We start from the raw sequence: 8,538 nt of genomic DNA, 5'->3' as shown, positions 1-8,538 counted from the left end.
GATCATTCTGTATCCGGACCTTCAAGCAAAACCTCTGCAGCAACAGTACAGTACAAACATTTTAAAGTACAGTACTGGACTGGATTAAAAAAAACATAACACACACTTTACAGTACTGTACTTTAAAATGTTTGCATCAGATGTGATTATTAGTGGGAATTGTGCACAATACAGTAAATACTGTATCTGTAATTGTACTGCATACTGTATTTAGAAGAGTTGAAGTTTGCGTATTACAGTAATTGTGAACAAAGTTGATGCAACAATTAAATGCAACAATTAAACTGTATAGAATACAGTTGATGTCTTCATAGCCATTTTCTGTTAGAATGAAAAAGTACTGTAGTAAATTACTGTAAAAGTAAATCCAGATACTGTACAGGTGTACACTAAAAAATGAAAAGTGCGTACAGGTAGAGTACAGTACATTACCTGTATTTTTATTTACATTTTATTTTCAGTAGTTGTACAGTATTTTATTTACAGTACTGTACTTTAAAATGTTTGCATACAATGTGATTATTAGTGGGCATTGCGCACAATAGATACTGCACCTGTAGCTGTAATTGTACAGTATATAGAAGAGTTGACGTTTGTGTATTACAGTAATTGTGAACAAAGTTGATGCAACAATTAATCTTTTAATAATGTTCAGTACTGTATTTGTATAGAATACAGTTGATGTCTTCACAGCCGTTTACTGTTAGAATACATACATTTTTTTTATTTTATTTTTTTATTTATAACAACATTGACAGAGTTTTACACCAGTGCACCATATACATATATACATGTCAAAAAACATGAAAAGAAAAAAGGTACATATATTCAATGCGTACACTACCCCAAGGCAACACTGCCATTTAATTGATAACCAGTGGCGTCCATGATGGGGGTTCGGTATACATTATTTTATTTTAAATGTTTGCATAAGGTGTGATTACTGTACCTGTATTTGGGGGAATTGTGCACAATCAATACTGGTCTGCACTTGTAGATGTCATTGTATTGCATACTGTATTTAGAAGAGTTAAAGGTTGTGTATTACTGGACAGTAATTGATGCAACAAATAATCTTTTAATACATGTACTGTACTTGTGTTTGTTTACAATTTTTGTTATCTCACCCATTTTCTGTGTTATAAAAAAAAAGTTCATCCAGATAAAAAATAAATAAAAAAACTGCTGTAATGATTAAGCAGAAAAACTGTACTGTCTTTGTTACTTGCATGCAAGAAAAACAAGAAATTGATTCTGATTAGGGATGCACTGATACTGGTACTGTATGGGATGGTACAGATCCGGAGCATTTGCGCCCAAATGCTCCAATACCGGAACTGACTGTCAGAGGGAGACTTGCAGTGCTACGAGGGAACATGGAAACAGCTTCCCAGCCAATTAGTAAGCCAGGCGGCAGGTCATTCATTACCTGCTGCCGGACTTCCTGATTGGTCAGGAATGCAGTCCCATGCTCCCTTGCGGCAGTGCAGGTCAGACTGGCTTCATGACCAATACAGTAACATTATTCTGCCATTTTGGAATTTGCGCATGTCAAAAGATGCTCCATCAGTCACTAACTGTAAAGCAGAAACCTGTCCAAGACGGAAAATTTCCGTTGTCCGATGCCATTCCGTCTTAAGCAGGTTTCACTGCGTATTAAAATTATAGAACAGAACTACATAAAGAGTTCCAATTCTTGCACACCATTGGCTTGAGAGAAATGCAACATGAGTTTTACTTCATGCCTCCATAGGAGTTTACTGTGTGACTGATGTACTATCCAACATGCAGATGTTACACATCCTTAAATATTGCTCAAGCAATAAAAAATAACTTTGGACTTGTAATATGAGCTCACAAAATAGAATTGCTGATGATTGCGCTCACGCGATGTTAATTTTTTTGTGATAGGCTTTCTTTGTGTTCACATCTGTTACTCTTTCTCCATCATCCCTACAATTGTAGAAATTTGTTGTGGGTGCACCCATTTCTTTCTTTACATCTGATAATCCATCTCTCACCAGCACTACAGACACCACGCAGGGCTTTATTTGATGCTTTCTATGTGTCCACCCAGCAATGCTGCTACGAAGTGAGGCTACACCTGATGATACCTCTCTATATCTCGTTCTCTATCTCTACCAGGACATTGGGAGGATGGCCCAGAGCACAGGACAGAAACCAGGATTGTCCAATTGAAACCAGGAAAGATGGGAATCTTATGCCATCCCATGCAGCACACAGACGTTTCACAACTTTCCTAGAATCACATGACCACATTGCCTTGAGGCTACTAATGTCACACGTTAGTGGCAGGATTATATAGTAAATATTGGTAATTTCCCCAGCACACTATGTAGAACTGCATCCCATCTGTTAGTGTCTAGAGGAGAGAGAATGTAATGACATCTGAGATGGGCATGAACTAACCGCTATGTAGGACAGCCATGTGGAGCTATAAAACCTCTAAAATATATAATCAGGACCACATCTCTCAATATGGCATGGCCTCTGCCTTTCTATATAAGGGGCATGCTGATTTACTAGTGTGAAAGGGCTAAGTCCTTACCAATAGCTTATGGAACTACCAGGTTTCAGTATAGATCTAGAAGCTTTCTGCAGAGTGTGAACAACTTCTGTGTTTCTGTGTTTGATATTCAGGGGTGATTAGTGGGTTTAAGTTGCAGAATTGACAACTTCACAATGGACTAAAAGGAATTTGGCAACTATCAACTATCAGTAACATTTTCCTGCCACTAATACTTGCTGTGGGAGTAAATTACAGCTGCACCAACTTAAGTGAAGCTCCTCCTCTGCTGCTTTTCTTATTTTTCTGTTCATAGAGAGATTTGCCGTTCAAGATCATCCTTCTCTGCTACTCCTGTCAACCTTACATTTAACCTTATGGCTGCCAGAGACATCTTCAAGGTAATAAAAAATTACATTAGTATACTGATGAGTATATATTTGCTCATAAACCAAACAAATCCACAATCTCTAAGCATCAAAAACATAAAATTTTGCTTCTTTATTATGCAGCCCCCCCCCCCCCAAAAAAAAAGCATTAGAACAGACACCCAAAGGAACATACCACCACAAGGGTACAGAGGGATAAATAACAGAGTTGTCACCAAAAACAGAGCAACTGTCCTTGTTCACTCATTATGGCTACACTGTGCTGTATCATTTTGCTAAGAACCAGTACACTCATAACACATGCTGTATAATGAAGCACAGTAGACATAGATAGGAAACCTTTTATCAACACTTTGTTAAAATTATATTATAAAGTGTCCCTGAGAGCCAGACTCAGATCAGACCCTGGGGATTGACCGATACCCAAACCAGACCACTGTCTCTACAGCCCCTTGGTAAACCCCATAATAAGTCAGACCTCAAATCAGACCCCTGGAGCTGCAGTTTCATATCTAAAGCATCATCTAGATAAGATCTCTGACCTTGAAGCTCTATACCGAAGATAAGATTTCATATATACTGTATATCAAATCTTAGGTCAGACCTCAGGATCTGCAGTAATATAACCTACATTAGGCCTCAAATCAGACCACTAACCCTGTGACCCATAACCCACTCCAGAACTCAGATCAGACCTTGTAAACCCATAACCTACATGAAGGCTCAGATCAAAGCACTGGTCCTGCAACCCTATACCACCCAAATGATCAGAACAGACTCCTGAACCTACAATCCCATATTTACTTCAAACCTCAAATCAGAACCCTGGACCTGCAGCCCCATAACCAAATAATACCTCAAGACCTGAAGCAACATAACACATATCACAGTCAAATGGCATATACCTGTCAGATTACAAGCAGCACGCTAACAGTTGTGCGTGAGCGATATCAGGTTTATCGTGGGTGTTTGCTCATTTCAGAAGAAGTTGAAAGTAAATGCGTTCGCTTGAGCGCAATTGAATTTAACACTTGTCTACTTAGCAAGGTATCAGAGCTTTGGTTAACTGTTACGCTTGAATAAAAAGTTGCACAAAAAAAATTAAAAATACATTTAAAAGTAAAGTTACACTCATAATAACACTGTCTGTTAAAAATTATTTAAAAAAAAATTGCAATAAAAGGTATAAGTGCTCAAAGATATATCAGGTGTTAAAAAAAAGGCTGCAAATGACTTTAAAATAGAGATACATACAGACATGTCTAAATATGTATATTTATATACAGACATATAAACACATAAATACATGTGTATACATATTTAGACATAGATAAAAGTGCATTGGAGCCTTCTGCCGTTAAGTAGCTGAAAACATGTAAAATATTTTTTTTATGCAATATTCATCCTATTATATAAAAGGCCAAGTGTGTTTGTCCGAAGCTGTCATGCGCAGTAGAGACAGCACGAGGACAAACACATCTGGCCTTTGAGATCCCTACCTGATCTGCGGCAGAAGTGGGCGTGACCAGGCGTGATTGGGGCATGGCCGGACATGAATGGGGCCTGGCCGGGCGTGAAGGGGGCATGGCTGGGCGCGGTCACTCACAAGATAAAGGGGAGAGAGATAAAAAGAGAGGGGGGAGAGAGGGAGGGGAGAGATAGAGAGGGGTGAGAGATAAAAAGAGGGGGGGAGAGAGAGGGAGGGGAGAGATAGAGAGGGGGAGAGATAAAAAGAGAGGGGAGAGAGAGAGGGGGGAGAGAGGGAGGGGAGAGAGGGGGGGAGAGAAAGAGAGAGGGGGAAAGAGAGAGACAGAGAGGGGGGAGAGAGGGGTGGGAGAGAGAGAGGGGTGGGAGAGAGAGAGGGGGAGAGAGAGAGGGGGGGAGAGAGAGAGAGAGGGGGGAGAGAGAGAGAGCAAAAGAGAGGGGGGAGAGAGAGAGCGCAAAAGAGGGTGGGAGAGAGCGCAAAACAGAGGGGGGAGAGAGCACAAAAGAGAGGGGGAGAGAGAGAGTGCAAAAGAGAGGGGGAGGGAGAGCGCAAAAGAGGGGGGGAGAGAGAGAGTGCAAAAAATAGGGGGGAGAGAGAGCGCAAAAGAGGGGGGAGAGAGCGCAAAAGAGAGGTGGGGAGAGAGAGCACAAAAGAGAGGGGGAGAGAGCGCAAAAGAGAGGGGTGAGAGCGCAAAAGAGAGGGGGAGAGAGAGAGCGCAAAAGAGAGGGGGGAGAGAGAGAGCTCAAAAGAGAGGAGGAGAGAGAGCAGAAGAGGGGGGATAAAGAGAGGGAGAGAGACAGCAAAAGAGAGGGGGGAGAGTGCACAAAAGAGAGGGGGGAGAGCGCAAAAGAGAGGGGGAGAGAGAGCGCAAAAGAGAGGGGGGAGAGAGAGCACTAAAGAGAGGGGGAGAGAGAGGGTAAAAGAGGGGGGGGAGAGAAAGAGAGCGCAAACTGAGGGGGGAGAGCGTAAAAGAGAGGGGGAGAGAGAGCGCAAAAGAGAGAGTTAGAGGGGGGGAGAGAGCGCAAGGGGTGGTATTTAATAAAGTGTTAACGTGTGTATGTACTGTAAATGGCTCACATTCCAATGTAATTCCAATGTAATTCACATAGGGGAATATGTTCTAAGTATTTAAATAGATATTCCTATATATATATGTATATATCTATACCTATGTATAATCATCTATATATATATATATATATATATATATATATATGCAACCAGCTGATTTTAAAGTATATTTGCCACAGTCTTTAAAGAAAATTCACAGACCAACATACTTCATCTGCATCACAGCCCTCTGCAACCAGGTAGCCTCTGGAAGATAGTCATCTCATTATATTCTACCCTATTATTACTAATGTGTGTGTTGTAATATGTATTGGCTATTATTTTTATTCTTTATTTTAAATGCATATTGGAGCATATTGATGGACCATATATCTTGCTTGTTCCTTGTTTAATGATTTTATTTCCCTCAAAGGATACCTCTCTTAACTCTGTAATTTGTGAACTTTCCCTGTGTTTTTTGCCTGAATGACCCCTAGCTCAAATGTCCAAAGATACTGCTTCCCTTAACTTTTTTGCAGGCCAATCTGACACTAATATATCTCTCTCCCTCAGCTGAATTTAAAGTATATTTGCCACAGTCTTTAAAGAAAATAGTGCACTGTAATATCCGCAGCTTACTACCAAAAATCGATGCACTGCAAGCTTGGTGTTTACAATACAATCCCAAAATCATTGTGATCTCTGAATCGTGGCTAACTGCTAAAATACCTGACACTGCCATTGTAATACATAGAATTGACAGAGCAAAGAGGAGGCGGCATTGTAATTTATGTTGACAATTCCACAAAGTTCACCCCTTACAAAAATCTAGCTCTCCTGCCACCTTTGATTTCCTTTCTGGCACAATTGAGATCCCCTGCAGTAAATCAATCATTGTTGCAGGAATCTACCGCCCACCTAGCTCCCCTGTGCATTCCCTTTCTGACATAGCCCATCTCTTTAGTGAAACCATAGCTCAAAACCCAAAAAGTGAAATTTTGGTTTTTGAGATTTTAATATTGATTGGCTGAATCCAAAAAATTACAGTTGTCGCTCGCTGTTTAAATCTTTGAAGCTAACGCAATTAATCTCCTCCCCAACTCGCATAAACATCAAAAGCCATAATCACACCCTGCTCGACTGGATTCTCTCTACTTCTCCCGACCGAATCCAGGAGGCAGGTGTTCTCCCTAACAATTTCAGTGACCACTGCTTAGTGTACTGCGTGCGCAAAATAAAGGCAACTAAATCCTCTCCCAAGGTTAAAATCACCAGGTCCTTCAAAAAATTTAATCTTCAATCATTTCTAAATGACATCAAGAACCTCCCCTGGCACAGATTAAACCTAATCCCAGATCTAGACTCTGCAGTTGAATTATTTCAGTCTGAACGCCTACAAGTTTGGAATTTACATGCCCCGCTGCATAAGGTGAGAGAGAGTAAAAGGAGCACACTTGAATTGGATCACAGCTGACCTCATTCAAATGTACCAGTTTTGGGATTCATTGTGGTCAAAGTTCAAGCATACTGGCTCTATGAACGATCACTGTGTATATAGACAATGGCGAAATATATGCACTAAACAAACAAAACTGGCCAAGGCCCAATATTTCTGTGAAAATCTGAACAATAACATATCTAACCCAGAAAGTTTTGGAAACTCATAAATAACTTACAAAATCCACCAATCCACTCCCAACCCTCCACTGTCAATGTGGAAAACCAAACCCTGCAACTCCCCTTAGAAGTAGCAAATACCTTTAACAATTATTTTGTCGGATGCTCCACCACCCTGATTGACAAACTAATAAATGGCACGCATCCTGAAACTACAAATGTAGATCAGGCCCCACTAAAACAGCAAAGACCTAATATAGTGAAGTTCAATTTTAGACCTGTACCCATCAATGTCATTAAGAAACACCTTAATAATCTAAAAATGAAAAACCAGTCTGGACCTGATCAAATCCCAGCAATGCTGTTGAAGCTCAGTGCGCTGGCAATTGCTTAACCTGTCACAACCCTAATCAACGAATCCTTGGGGCGCGATCTGAAATACGGCGTAGTATTCGACGCAAGTGAGGGAACCCGCGCCGGCCGTAATTTCACCTCGCACATCGGGCTATCCAATATACGGTGCCGTCAGATGCTAAAGTAGCGTAAGTAGGACAAACTGGCGTTGTTCCGAAAAGTGCGCAAATACCCATTTTAGTCGTCGCAAGTACTTACGCCAGTCTTTTGTTCATGTAAAGTCTCAATAAAGTGTAGTTTTATGCAAATTTGGCTAAGACTCGTAAAAATTACCCGATACTCCATCTAAAATTGCGCAACATAATTACGCTATTCAAAAGTCAAAATTCATATATAAACCCATGCGCAGCCGCCATTTTCTTTAGTGTGTTTGGATGGTTCGTTGAGCTACAGCACACTACAGTGAGTTGAGGATTAGTAAGAGTAGTGAGAGAGGCGCAGCATAATAGTTAGTTAAGTCGGATTGTTGTTTGGGTAAGCTTGTACATTTACTTACACTTATTTTCACATATTGCACACATATTGCTTACATACATATACAAAATACACGAACACCTCACACATTTTATTTCAATTTTACAGTGTGATAGGCTGTGTGTTTGGTTGTGATTGTGTGTGATTGAACTGGGAGTGAGTGTGAGTGTGTGTAGTTTGAGGATGGTAGGGAGAGGTAGGGCGGAGGGGAGGAGGGGAGCGGAGTTGCAGGGAGAGGAGTATTCTAGAGGACAGGAGGAGCAGCGGGGTCCCCGTCAGGGAGTTAGTGGAGTGGGGAGAGGGAGAGTTAGAAGGGATGATGGGAGGGGAGATGCCCAGAGACCAGGCACACTTAGAAGAGGGGGTAAAATCTGGATTGGATGAGACTCTTAAGCGCTTGTGCTTAATTACCCAATAAGGAAAGATAGTCTTACTATGTAGTTGGATTCAATGAGATCTATTTATTTTTAGAATTATAAATACATACAATAAAATTTAAAACAATAGAAATTGATTCTTAAAACAAATCTAACTGGTTGGCCAACCATACAGTGTGAATAAAATGATATAATATGTTTTCC

This window comes from Bombina bombina, chromosome 3 (assembly GCF_027579735.1).
Source record: "Bombina bombina isolate aBomBom1 chromosome 3, aBomBom1.pri, whole genome shotgun sequence".
Lineage (NCBI taxonomy): Eukaryota > Metazoa > Chordata > Amphibia > Anura > Bombinatoridae > Bombina > Bombina bombina.
The sequence above is the reverse complement of the archived record's forward strand: the minus strand, read 5'-3'. Positions refer to the sequence as shown.